At 38.7% G+C, this 14,766-nt stretch overlaps 1 non-coding gene across 1 annotated transcript; it reads right to left on the reverse strand.

Annotated features, from left to right (window-relative positions):
• Positions 1 to 11,923: 11,923 nt before the first annotated feature.
• Positions 11,924 to 12,030, reverse strand: LOC141681437 (small nucleolar RNA R71). Its single transcript, XR_012558872.1, has one exon. It is a non-coding gene; the product is annotated as a small nucleolar RNA R71 (small nucleolar RNA).
• Between the last annotated feature and the right edge of the window lie 2,736 nt (positions 12,031 to 14,766).

Genomic DNA, 14,766 nt, shown 5'->3' on the forward strand with positions numbered 1-14,766 from the left:
TTTTCCCACATCTTCTTTTTCTTTTTGCCTTCAGTCATTTTCTGATTCCTTCATTTCCCCTGCTCTATTATTTTCGATAATAGGCATGCTCCTTGTTTTGTTTCTTTTACCTTCCTCACCGCCTCTCTCTAATTTTCGGTGAAGGTGGTGGTGACGGGTGGTGTTCGTCCGTGTGGGTAAGTTCCTGTATATGTGGGTAATTACTCGGTGTTGCTTTACTTTGATCCCGCCCCTGTTCTTTTGTCTCTATTACCGGCGGTAGTCCGGCATCCTGCCGCCTTGGTATCGGTTTAGTTGTTGGTTTGGATATATATACATGCACACGCGTGTGTGTATATCCCAGTAGAAAGGATTGTTGCTATTAGGTTGTTGTCTCTGTGTGTTTCTTGCATCTCGTTGTTCCTGTTGTTCTGTTTCCGGCTGTGGTCGATTGTTTTCCGGTGTCAACAGCGCGTGCATGCGTGTGTTGCTGTGGTTTTTTTTTATTATTTATTATTTCTGATTTTACAGCCTATTAGTGATGAAATTATGTGATAATTGCGTATTAATTAATCGGTGAAGGTTCATGATGGAGACCCAAAATATACGGGTACCCGCAAATTTTTACCGCCGTCGGCGATGAGCCTCGGCGAGCCGACGGTGGACTATAATGATCTTTATCTGAGTCCTAATTTAATAAATAAATATAAAATGCGAATAAAATTGTAAAATACGGATAACAACGAATAATAAGTGTATTTAAATGGTATTTGTACAATGGTGAATTGACGTTGTGGACTGAAATCGGTGGTTGGTAAATTGTGAAATGTGGATTGCGTGATTGGTTTGGACTGAATTGATTGGTTGTGATTTGACGTCGAGTTGTTCGACGGGTAGGTCGATAAATAGAGGAGGTGCTGCCCGAATTTTCGGAAATTAAATTCGGAAATTCGGAACATACCATGTAATTATCGGAACGTCGAACGAGTATAAATAAGTATATACATATATTTTATGCGGAAACTCGATTGTAAGATGTGATGAAATATTTTATCAAACCAATAACCCTAATATCGTAAAATGACGAGTATACGTATTCTTCTGAAAACGAACCCTGAATCGATTTTTCGAGATTGTGAGCCCTAATTATTGCGTGTGTTATTATAATACATATAATTACGAGTCGGGTTTGAATATCGTTTGGTAGAGTTGCTATCGAGGATATGTCAAGCAAACCTAGACGTCTAACGTAGGGTATTTTGGCTCTATAGGTTCTAGTTGAAGGACTCCAGAAGTGAAGTCGAACTAAGGATGACCTCGTGATCAGTCGACAAGCGTAGCGAGGTTCCAAGCGAAGGACCTCAACGTTGAAGTCGGATCCAGGATAGTCTGATAGTAAGGCGATAAAGCCGAGTGTCCAAGTTAGTCCAAGGTCGATCAGTAATAGTGGTAAAGCTCTGCAAGGAAAGTACCCCTGACCATTATTTTATGGTTCAGTACGTATGAATAGCTAAATGTTTTATTTTCATAATGGAACAGAAACGTTTTAAGTTACGTATCCCCTGTTGTTATAAATCACTATTTTCAAATTATTTTTGGGAAAAGTAACTTCGAAAGGTACCTATCTCGAATGAAATGATTTGAGAACTGGATTTTATATGTGTGCTGGTTAAATAAATGGTTTTGAAAATAAGATAGGTATAAGTGTTTTGAAAACTGGATGAAACGGTCAGATATGGGATACATTGGGGCCAGAGTAGGCCTATTGAGGTGGCGTAAGAGGCTAATTCGGTTGAGCGCAATATAAGACCGATTAGTCCAGCAGGTCAGAGACCTATCTAGTCTCTGAGTTCCAGAATAGGTATATAGGATAGCAGTGGGAGCTGTCCGGTATTGATAGCCTGATCTACTATCTTCACATATCCACTACATATCTGAATTGGGTTTTGTGGTTTCCATAACGGAACAAGTGGTTTATCTAGTGGATTTGGAAATGAAGATAGCATGCTAAAATTTGACTCTGGTATTTATACACAACACACTACTGATGTTATTGTTTTACAGAGCATGCTAGTTTTGAATATCCAATTTATGAATGTTTACTTGTTTAACAACGAGTTATGAATTATGTTCCTATAATTGCTTTACTTTAAATCATTTTTACTCGTTATTGATATTGCGGTACTGTTGAACAATTGATTGCTCACCCTTGCAGAATGTTTCTATATATGTATTGCAGATGACTAGGAGATTCCTCCGTGATAGTCGAGCAGAGTTCCAGTTCCCTGCATTTCAGACTCCTCTGAGATGGTTGTGTTGGACCAGGGTGGTTTGTTGAGTTGTTGTGTTAAGTTCGCTGCATCAGGATAATTGTTGTAAGTTGGTTGTGTTAGTTGTAACTTAAATCATACTTAAACCTGGAAAAGATCTTGTTAAAGGGGTCGTAGTTATATCTTATTATTGAATTGTTTATCTTATGGTTGTTGTTGTTGACGTCAACTCCTGACCCCGGGGTTGAGGCCGTCACAAATATGAAGGTGGGTAAGAAAGGTGAGGGACAGGGTGAACATCAAAGAAACCCTAAGGATAAGGTTGAAGAGGTTAGTGTTTCCCAGCCTAGCCACATTGCAGTTTCCCAACAAACTGCAGTACTTAACAAGGACATAAGCTCATTTCTAGTTGCATCCTCCTAAAAGGATGTGACTATTGAATAAAGTTCTCGGCCAAGAGCACATGCCAAAAGGGTAAGGGACACAAGCTCACCCCAAACCTATACTAGAAAGAAGAAACCAAAAACCCTTAGGGATGCACAAGGTTCACACACTGTGCAAACTGGTGCTGAAGACACAGTCACTATACCTTTTCAAAGTTAGTTTGATGTGGCTCCAATAATTGTGGAGTCACAGCCAACATCTTTAGTTATAAAAACACCTCAAACACCAAATTCTCCCACCAACTCTCTGGATGTGGATATGATCAACATATCAATTCCTTGTTCCCCTTCTTTAACTCTGTTGGGGAAGCCAAAATCTGTTGGGGAAGCCAAAATAGTTTCCACTCCAAACACATTCATTTCTACTCACTCGATGGATACTGCTCATCCGTCGAGTAGTGATTGTATCCCGACGGATAAGATTAACAGCAGTTATCCGTCGAATAGTCAAACTGCTAACCCGGTGGATATCCCTTATCTGTCGAGTGTCTCTGCACAGCTTCAAATTTCATCAATTATCTCAAATGCAGAAGACTTAGTGGTAGTACAATCACTCCCAGGACTGAGGGAAGGGAGTGAACTGAGTGAGAGTCTAGGTTGCTCCTAGAAAAAGGAGAGGAAAAGAGTGAAAATATGCAATCCAGTTCTTCAGGATTGGCAAAAAAGAGTGTGAGGAGTCCCACCTTAGATGGTGAAGGTGAGGGTGTGAGGGTGGTGAGCCAAGGTGAGACCTTGATGAAAGAAAAGAGAGAAAATGAGAGAAAAGCAGGTACTGAAGATTTAAGGGTGGATGTTATTGTAAGTGAGTTAATGAATGTCTAGGATGCAGACAGGGAGGGACTATCTCAGCAAACTCAAGCTGTTATAGATTCCACCTCCTTAGATGCTTAGACATTTAATCACCCTGTTCCAGCCTACCAACTTCTAGCTGGACAGGGCAATGACAATGCAGAAAGGATGCTAAACTTGGTGCACACCATACAGTCCATGAAAAGAGCTAAGGATGCTAAACTTGGTGCACACCATACAGTCCATGAAAAGAGCTAAGGATGCCATCACAGCTTTGCCTTCTACAGCTGGTGATATTGATTATGAGACTGGTGGTTCAGAAGAATTCTTTGGAGGTGAAGGTGGAGATAGTAAAGAAGAGCCATTGGACATAGGGGGAGAAGTAGGCTCTAGTTCAAGATCAGGCATGCCATCTTGGGTATTTTCAAAGAAATGTGATGAACACTACTTCAAGACAACCCTGATTCAATTCATAAATCGGACAAATTCTGCTCATTAAACCACCACAAATGCCAACACCAAAAAGCTCCTTCAAGCCCATCTTGCTTCTCTGCAACTACAACAAATCCAAGGTTTTCAACATGCTCAACACTATCAAAGGTGATATTGATGAGATGAAAAAGGCCATTTCTGACAAGATGGACTCTAAACTTCCAGAAGCTACAATGCTTGACATTAAGAGACAACTCAGGAAAAATTCTGATCTTGCCACAAAGATAGATGCCTTGGATACAAGAATGACAGCAATGGAAGCATCTCTTACAGCAATTCATCTACACCAAGCTCAACAAACAGACTTGCTTCAGAAACTGGTGGCTGCACAAACCTCCTTCTCTACTCAGCTTGATGATAACAAAAAGGGGGAGAAAGAGAGTTCTAGGAGTGAGGGGGAGCAAAAAGTGCTCAACATTCAAGTTAGCAAAGTAATTGTGCCTACAATTACTATCTCAAAGCCACCAGCTAAGGACAATATTGATCTGATAAAGGAAGCAGCAGCTACTTTGAAAGCAGCTGAAATGGAGCAGTTGTGAAAGGATATCTTCGATATATTATTTATTTTGGTATTTGTATGATTAAACATAAAATTAAGAACACGTAGATCCTCTCCATTAGGACATGAATTTAATTGATCCAAATCAGTCAAAAAGTCAAACTAGCAAAATCATGTCTTTTAAACAGATAAAAGAGATATTCCAGTTTTGCAAAATACCAAAACTATATCTTTATGGAATATATCTCTAAGGCAATATGATCAAAGAAGAAACATCAAGATATGATATTTCTTAGATCTGTGTTACAACAGGAATATAGCAACAGGCTCGAATAAGGAATATTGCAGAAATATTCTTTAGAGGTCTCGTGCTATATCAAAAATATTCAACTCTTCACTCCAAAATATATCTCTAAATATTAAAAGAGTTTTATTCAAAAATTATTAATATTCAAGGTTGGAATATTAATATCCAGTTCTGCAACTCATTTATGAATACTTACAGTAATTTTCTCTCGTTTCGTAAAATCAGCATTTCTCGGAGAAAATTGTTCAAAAATACTCAAACACATTTCCTACCATCCAAATATATTTTATATATTAGGAAATATATTTTAAGTATTTATACAAGTCAAAACTTTGGTCAAAAGATTCATCTCCTTTATTTCAAGACCAACGATATTTTTATTCGGAAGAAAGGCTGACAGAACAGTTTCATTTTTAGATAAAATACTTCCACATTCTAGAATGACTTGAAATTTGGTATGGATCATTTAAATAGTATTTTCTAAGTATGGTAAAAATTTCGTAGCATTCAGAGAATTTTTATCTGGGCACAAAAATCGAGGCAGTTGGTCCCACAGTTGACCACGTTTGACCTAGTTACCATTGACTAAAATTGACCAAAACTTGTAGGACATCATTTAATAATATTTAGGTAATTATCATATTTTTTATGATATTTATTTAAGAGTTTTTGGGGTGGTCATAATTAATGGTGCTTAATTCTTAATTAAAGTAATTAAAGAATGATTAAAAGAAAAGGAAAATATATATTTAACATATATATATCAGCTGAGATTTGAGTGAATACTAGATTGTGCTTCCTTCCCACTTGCAAAGAAACACAGCCTATTTACCATGTCATCAATCCATGTGACATACACCATCCACCATCCATTTTCCTTAAATCCCCACCATTCATTCCACCCAACTTCTCCTATAAATAAACCCCCACCCCAACCCATTTTCTTCAAGCTAAAGAGCCACAAAGTTTCTGGGATTTTTTCAACAAGTGCTTCTCTTCATCTCTTTCAAATTCTATACACACACTTCTTCTCAAAAACCTTCTCTCTCTTCTACATACTTACATATATACAAGGTTTTTGAAACTCAATCTTAGCTTCACCCAACCAAGCTTTATCCCAACAAGTGAGCTCATCCACTACCACTTTCCGGCCTCCCAAAGGGCTGCCCAAGTTCGACCAAAGTGCCAAAATCCGGCCGAACCTCCGGCAAATTTTTTCGGCGAACTTTTCCAATCGTTTTTCAAAAGTGGTTAGTTTTAGCTTCTTATTTGAGTTCTTTGTATTTAAGCTTTGTACTTAACTTCTCTACTTCATCTTAAGCTCTAATACAAGTTCTATTGTAAAGGAAGTTCTCGGGGAGAACTTAGATTCGAACTCGGAATTCGAATAAGTACTTGATCTTCATAAAAATCATTCCAACGAGAAGATCTAAAAAGAAAAGTACTTTATCTCCAAGGGGAGATTATATTTGACACAAGTACGAGCTAGCCAATTATTTCTTGCACTTTAATTGGATCTTTGCTAACATTCATTCATGCTCATAAAATAATTACGAAGTTTAAGTGTAATCCTTTCTAGCATCTTTAGTGCTCTCCGGGGGATTATTACTTGTCTCATATAAACACTTCGTAATTTGTCAAATCTTAAAACGGATCATACGAGTTAGACAATTACTTAACGCTCTTTAATTGGATCTTGTCTAACTAATAACGTACATATAAAATATTACGAAGTAAAAGTGTAATCCCTTCTAACATATTTAGTGTTCCGGGGGATTATAGCTTGTTCCATATAAACTACTTCGTAATCATCCGTTAAAATTAAGGACGAATCAAATCCACGAGTTAGCCAATTAATTTACGCTATTTAATTGGATCTTGGCTAACACATATCGTGTATATAAACAATTATGAGTCATATCGTATAAGCCCCTTCTAACATCTTTCAGTGTTTCGTGGGGTTATACTACGATATCTATAAAATACTCGTAATTATTCGCCCAAACTTCGAAAGCACAATCTTAAGCCAATTATTTGCACTTATTTAATTGGATCTTGGTTACGACTCATAAATCTTATAAACGTGCTTGAAGTTAAGAGAGTATACTTTGACCTTATAATCGTCAACATACAAGTATACCTTAAAACCTTAAGTTGATATACTTAAAGGTAAAATTACAACTCCGAGGTTGTAATTAAAGTATTCTTCGATCTATAAATATATAATCGAAAGAAGAAGAATACTAAAGAAGTCATATCCCATAAGTGCTTAATATAAAAAAACGACTTCTTATATTACTCCACCTATCTATTTTTGGACTACTATTTATTATCTTAAGTCAAGTATTTTTAAGGAGTAATCATAAAAATACTTGGACTACTATTTATTATCTTAAGTCAAGTATTCTTATTTTGTTTAATATTCTTATTTGAATATTATACTATTTGTGGGCTAGTACAGTAACATACTAGTTCAAAACAAATCTTTTCCTACTTGTTTTGTTTCGTGGATTGTCTTATTAGTTTTGTAGTGAGGTGAAGTGACGTATGGTGATTCTCGTTCTAAGACTCAAGTCCTAGACTTACTAACGGGGAGTTAGTAGTCTTTGCACCGTGAAGAAGAGGAAAGACCCAAGACCGGATCACTAAGATCCAAGACTGGAAAAAGCTAAGGAAGCCAAGTCCACATAAAGGCTCTACAACAACTTTGAAGAAATAGCAGGGAGTTATTGTCTAAGATAAGTTGTGTAGGTATTACATTTATTTTGAGGTGGTGACCCTTGTGTTACGCACCAAGACAAATACTTGTAAAGGGTGTAAAGGCTTTTTCGCCTACTAAAGGAGCGAGTTTATTTTAAGGGAAAATCTTGAGTCCGGGAGAGGAGCTCGGGGACTGGAGTACTGGTGAGCGAATCTATTAGAAGTTGCACCATCGCGAACCAGGATAAAATCACCGTGTGGTATTTTCTTTCCTTGCACTTTATTTTCCGCACATATAAACTGCATAACCACTCGATAAAGTTTTAAAAAGGGATAAAATATTTTTAAAATGCTACAACAATTTTTAAATTGGTAATTAAGCTATTAAACCCCCCCCCCCCTTCTAGCTTAAAATAGCCCTCTTACGGGACCTTACAAGTTGAATCCAATCAACTGGGAGAAAATTGATAAGGACATTCAAAAGAAGTTTGGGCTAGCAAAGAAGCCAGAAAAGTCAGCCATTCATCACTCTCAAGTCAGGAAAATCTCTGTGAATGAAATGAGCATGAACTATCTGGAAAGAGGACAGCCATCCTGCATCAAATCTCCAAAGGCTGAAGTACTTTTGAAGCCAAGGGTGAACTATCCAAATTCATCACTAAAGAACCCTTTGGATACAGTGTATAAGACACCAAAGCCTGATCAGAAGAAACTGTTGTCAAGATCCATTGCCTTCTACAAGGATCCAGCTGATTCAGCTTTGAAAATGAGAATTGCTAAAGTTTTCAGGAATGGTAAAGAAATTTGTGTGGTGGCTGGACATCCTCAATTTGCTGAAGCAAAGAGAGAAGAAAAGGCAAGATTGAAGCAAGAAAAGAAGCAAGATACTCTAGATGCTAAAAAGATTAAACAAAAGAAAGAGCAAGCTGCTATCTTGGCCAAGCTACAAGCTGTGAAACCAACACAACAAATTCCTGCTCAGCCATCTGAAATCACTGAATCTCAAGATCCAAAGAAGCAAGTTGAACCACAATAGAAGAAATCTCACAGATACAAGAAATTGGCCAAAAGAACCAAAAGGAAATTGAACTTTGTTGGTATGGAATTGGAGGATTAGTTTCCCAAGGAATCCATTCCAACTACAACTCAAGCATCAAAACCCTCAATGGTATTTGAAGACATTAAGGTGGTGGATCCTTACAGGAACATTCATGGTGAACCTATTTTGCCTAAGGATGAATCAATAGACTGGGAAAGTCTACCAATTCCTGACTTCAATTTTCCAATCCTTAACAAGCCAAAGAGAACAAAGTCAAGAGCAGTCAAGAAAGTGAAGCTGTCACCTCTCAAATCCAAATCTCTAACCAAAGCTCAATCCAAAGTCAACAAGGGAGATTACATGTACTTATGTGACATCAAGGAATTCTCTGATCTAAACCTCTATCTAGATGAACTGGAAGAAGTTAGAGGGATTGATGCCTACAGGAATCTACCCGAAAGGTTAGTTTTCAAGTACAAGGGAGGAAAGGAGATTCAATGGCCACTTCACAGGATCCTTCAAGAAAGCTAATATGTGCTGATAAAGGTTTATTCATCATTTAAGAAGAACTTTGGATTCAATATGACTGCAAGAAGACTTGTTCTAAAGAAGATTGAAGAACTGAGGAGTATTAGAGCCAAAGATGCACTCCCAAAGACTCTAACTATTCCTTACACGGGGAGTAGAGTGCATCTAAGGCCCTACTGGCTGATGGAGTTCATGGATGACAAAGGAGTTAGAATATTTTTCAGATTAGAAGACCAATTGAGCATCTCTAGCAATGAGACTCTTTTGGAAATGCAAGAAAAGCTAAATCTCTCAGAATCTGATGAACTGGAATTCCACAGACAGCTCCAAAATCAGATAGAAGAAAACAACAGAAAGCTTGGAAAGAGATCCAGATCTTCAAGGAATTAGATTAATCTGCTCAGGCTAGAGGAGCACCTTGAAAATGACTGTGAGCAAATCTTTGTGCATTTTGTTAATTGAAGCACTTTACAGTTTTACCTACTTACTTTTAAAGTTGTATTTTTTTAGGGTGTTTTGTTATCATCAAGTTTCTCTTAATTTATGGCTACAATTCCAGTAAACATAAATTGGGGGAGATTGTTGTGGATATGTTGTGAACTTGATGATTTCATTAACAAAACACCTTAGTAGATTTTACTTAGTGAAAAATGTAGCACTCGACGGATAAGGAATATAGTCCCGACGGATGACTCAATATAGACCCGACGTATGATGATTTATTAACCATCGAGTGGTTAGCTTGTGTAATAATGAGTCTGTAGCACTGATAAGTGGCATTTTATACCACTTAGAACGTCTTAAAATAGCTTAAATTGGTGCCTTGAAATCAAGTATTTTGTGTATTTGATGCGTTTTTCTAGTGTTTATGCATTTCAGGGTATTAGTTGCATTTCGGAGCAGTTTTCATCAAGAATAAGCCTTGGCATGTGTTCACCATTGCGAGAGGAAAGAAAGGGGCAGATTACAGCGAAGAAACGGAGCAAACTCGGGAATTTTCCAGTAGGGTCCTGAGCGCCCGCTCAGCTATGCTGAGCGGCCGCGCAGAAGGCTGAGCGCCCGCTCAGCTATGCTGAGCGGCCGTGCAGGGTCGGGAATTTTGATAAAATATTTTAGACTTCTACTTCTATTTGGCTTCCAACTTCTATGTAATCTGAGTTTTATGGGACTATTATATAAGTAGATTTGGAGACGTTTTCACAAGGTTGGATCGTGGTATTAAGCAAGGAGCGAAGGAGATAAGGAAGAAGACCGTTTTAGCACACAGCGACGAAGAGGAAGCATATTTTCTTGTGATTCTTATTTCATTGTTACGTTGGATGCTAGTTTTCTTACTTTGAACCTAATTACTCTTGTGACGTACTCTGATTTAATATAATTAGTTTAGTTATTATTCTCTTGTGTTTGTTTATCATGATTTCATATGAGCCCATGATGACGATAAGTGCTATTATGGGTTAATTGTGATCATGGGGTCGTAACGTATTTACTATGGAATTCTTTAGTTAATTGTTTGATACCTTATTGTGTGATGATTGTATGATATCTAGTATTGGTTGTGCGTATTCGTCTTATGTGCGTCGTGAACATATAAGATAGGGTGTTAATCTCTTGTGAAGCGACGGTGGATCTTGAGATTTAGAACTTGCCATGCTAGCATAGGTTCATGTATGATGTGCATGATTAGTGGGTAACTCTAACAGTTTTATTCGCCCTGTGTAATCAAAAGGAATAACTTGTGCTTAAATCGTTATGTTGTCAATTTCTGTAGACATATAGGAACTCAACATAATTGATGCCTATTCAACTTCTATCTTAATTGTGGATGCTTGGTAGAATGGTATTAGTACAATGAAAGTTGGCTTTTATCAGTTTCGTGTTATTCGATTAATATCATCATTGTTGCATGCTAAGGGTAATAACAATAACTGTCGAAGGAAGTAGTAATGAAGTTGTGATCTCATGAGTGTTTTAAAATTGTTAATTGAAGTATTATTTAAGTGATTAATTAAGTAATTAATTGTAGTTAATATTTAGTCAACAATTCTAAGTCTTAGTGTCTTAACATTGAGAAGTAATCATACGTTGGTGCGTGAGTTTAATTAAACAATAATTAGTCTGAGTCTCTGTGGGAATGAACTAGAAAGTATTCTATATTACTTGCGAACGTGTATACTTGCGTGTATTATTAGCGCGTATTTCTGCCCTAACAAGTTTTTGGCGCCGCTGCCGGGGACTCGGCGTATTTGTTTAGTTTATGTACTTACCATCATTGGTCGTTAGGACTCAGTGATTAGGACGTAGTTGTTACTTATTGTTTCTGGTTATGTTTCGGGTACTTTAGCGGCATTTATGCAAACTCGTTCTTGTACTCGCAAGAGGACTTTAGATACAGCCGAGGAGACAGACGAAGTTCTTGATATTCCGGAGAAGATAGATTTTGAAGATTCGGATTCAGGAACTGAGCAGAAAGAACCAGTAATCATGGGTGATCGTATTGTTCAGGTTGATCCAGCTCTTATGGATTTTTCTCGGCCTAAAATTGATGACATTCAGTCAAGCATTCTTCATCCGGCTATTCAAGCTAACACCTTTGAAATCAAGTCGGGCACTATTCAGATGGTGCAGAATTTTGTTTCTTTTGGAGGAGCTGCGACTGAAGACCCCAACATGCACATAAGGAATTTTGTCGAGATCTGCAGCACTTTCAAGTATAATGGCGTGACTGATGAGGCTATCAAGCTGAGGCTTTTCCCATTCTCACTGAGGGACAAAGCTAAGGACTGGTTACATTCTGAACCAGCTGGGTCCATCACTACTTGGCAAGATCTTGCGCAAAAGTTTCTGGTGAAGTTTTATCCGATGGCAAAGACTGTTGTTATGAGGAGTGCTCTTACTCAGTTTGCGCAGCAACCTACAGAATCTATGTGCGAAGCTTGGGAACGCTACAAGGAAATGTTGAGAAAGTGTCCACATCATGGAATGCCCGATTGGATGGTGATCACTTGTTTCTATAATGGTTTGGGGGCCCAATCTCGGCCCATGCTAGATGCAACAACTGGAGGCGCCTTATGGGCCAAAAGCTATATTGAGGCTTATAATCTTATCGAGACTATGGCTGCAAATGAGCATCAAAACCCAACTCAGAGGATGATGCCTGGGAAGGTAGCAGGTATTCTGGAAGTCGATGAAGCCACCGCTATTGCAGCGCAGCTTCAAGCGCTATCGATGAAGGTTGATTCTCTAGCTACATATGGAGTTAATCAAATAGCTATGGTCTGTGAGCTTTGTGCAGGTTCTCATGCTACGGATCAGTGTTCTCTTGTCAACGAATCTGTTCAGTATGTGAATAATTATCAGCGACAACAGCAGCCTGTGCCAGCTACTTATCATCCTAACAACAGAAATCATCCAAATTTCAGCTGGGGTAATAATCAGAATGCTATTCAGCCACCATATCAGCAAGGTGTGAGTAAATAGTTTAATCCACCTGGATTCCAGCAACCACGGCAGTATGCTCAAAGGCAATCATATCCTCAACAGGGAAGTGCAGCTGCACCTACTAGTGCTGATTTTGAGGAACTTAAGCTGTTATGCAAGAGTCAGGAGGTTTCTATCAAGATCTTGGAAAATCAAATCGGTCAAATAGCCAATGCAGTGCTCAATCGTCAACCTGGCACACTTCCCAGTGACACGAAAGTACCACATAGGAAGGAAGCTAAAGAGCAAGTCAAGGCTCTTATCTTAAGGTCTGGGAAAGTTGCTGACGCTGAAAAGGCAAAAGAAGGAGAAGCTGAAGTTAGAGATGAAGAAGCTAAGCAAAAGGAGAAAGTGGCGGAACCAAGGAAGATTACTGTTGAACACACTCTACCTGAGGGTAATACAGAGGAGAAACAGCTCTATCCTCCACCACCTTTCCCTAAGAGATTGCAGCAACAAAAGCTCGATAAACAGTTCGGTAAGTTTCTGGAGGTGTTCAAGAAACTTCACATCAATATACCTTTCGCTGAAGCTCTGGAGCAAATGCCTAGTTATGCGAAGTTTATGAAGAGTATTCTTTCAAGGAAGGTGAAACTGGATGACCTTGAGACCGTTGCTCTAACGGAAGAATGCAGCGCTGTTCTGCAACAAAAGTTACCTCCAAAGCTTAAAGATCCGGGTAGCTTCACCATTCCTTGCACCATTGGCAAGTTGTCGTTTGATAAGTGCCTTTGTGATTTGGGAGTAAGCATCAATCTGATGTCGTTGTCGATCTTTAAAAAGTTGGATTTGCCTGATCAAAAACCCACATACATGTCTCTACAATTGGCTGATCGTTCTATTACTTACCCAAGGGGCATAGTGGAGGATGTGCTAGTCAAGGTGAATAAGCTCTTCTTTCCTGCAGATTTTGTTATTCTGGATTTCGAGGAAGATAAGAAGATTCCCATAATCTTGGGAAGACCTTTCTTGGCTACTGGCCGTACCTTGATAGATGTGCAAAAAGGTGAACTTACTATATGGATACAAGATCAAGATGTGACCTTCAACGTGTTCAAGGCAATGAAATTCCCTACAGAAGGTGAGGAGTGCTTAAAAGTGGATGTGAATGATTCTGCGGTTACTTCAGAACTCGATCACATGCTAATGTCTGATGCACTGGAAAAGGCCTTAGTGGGGGATTTTGACAGTGATGATGAAGATGGCAACGAGCAATTACAATATCTGAATGCTTCTCCCTGGAAGCGAAAGCTGGACATGCCGTTTGAATCTCTTGGTACTTCTGAGCTCAAGAATGCTGAAGGAAAGCTCAAACCATCAATAAAGGAAGCACCGACCTTGGAGCTCAAGCCATTACCTGAACACTTGAGGTATGCTTTTTTAGGTGATGCATCTACTTTACCTGTTATTATTGTATCTGACCTTTCAGGTAGTGAGGAAGACAAGCTCTTAAGGATTTTGAGAGAATTCAAATCAGCTATTGGATGGACTATAGCAGACATATAGGGATCAGCCCTTCATATTGTATGCATAAAATTCTGCTAGAGGAAGGTAGTAAGCCAACTGTTGAGCAGCAGCGCAGACTTAATCCTATCATGAAGGAGGTGGTGAAGAAAGAAATTCTGAAATGGCTAGATGCAGGCATCATTTATCCTATTTCTGACAGTTCTTGGGTGAGCCCCTTACAATGTGTGCCTAAGAAAAGAGGTATTACTGTGGTAGCAAATGAGAAGAACGAGCTCATCCCCACTCGAACAGTTACAGGATGGAGAGTATGCATGGATTATCGAAAGTTGAACAAAGCCACGAGGAAGGATCACCTCCCTCTTCCATTCATTGATCAGATGCTTGACAGGTTGCCTGGTCATGAGTATTATTGTCTTCTGGATGGCTATTCAGGGTATAATCAGATTTGTATTGCACCAGAGGATCAGGTTAAGACTACCTTCACGTGTCCATTTGGCACGTTTGCTTTTCGCAGAGTTTCGTTTGGGTTATTTGGCGCACCGGCCAATTTTCAGAGATGTATAATGGCGATATTCCTAAGACATGATTGGAAATAATGTCGAGGTGTTCATGGACGACTTCTCCGTCTTTGGACATTCGTATGATAAATGTTTGAATAATCTTCGTGCCGTACTCAAAAGGTGCGTGGAAACTAATTTGGTGCTTAATTGGGAGAAATGTCATTTTATGGTGCGTGAAGGCATTATTCTCGGGCATAAGGTCTTTAGCAAGGG

The sequence above is a fragment of the Apium graveolens genome, chromosome 8, assembly GCF_009905375.1.
Source record: "Apium graveolens cultivar Ventura chromosome 8, ASM990537v1, whole genome shotgun sequence".
In the NCBI taxonomy this organism is placed as follows: domain Eukaryota; kingdom Viridiplantae; phylum Streptophyta; class Magnoliopsida; order Apiales; family Apiaceae; genus Apium; species Apium graveolens.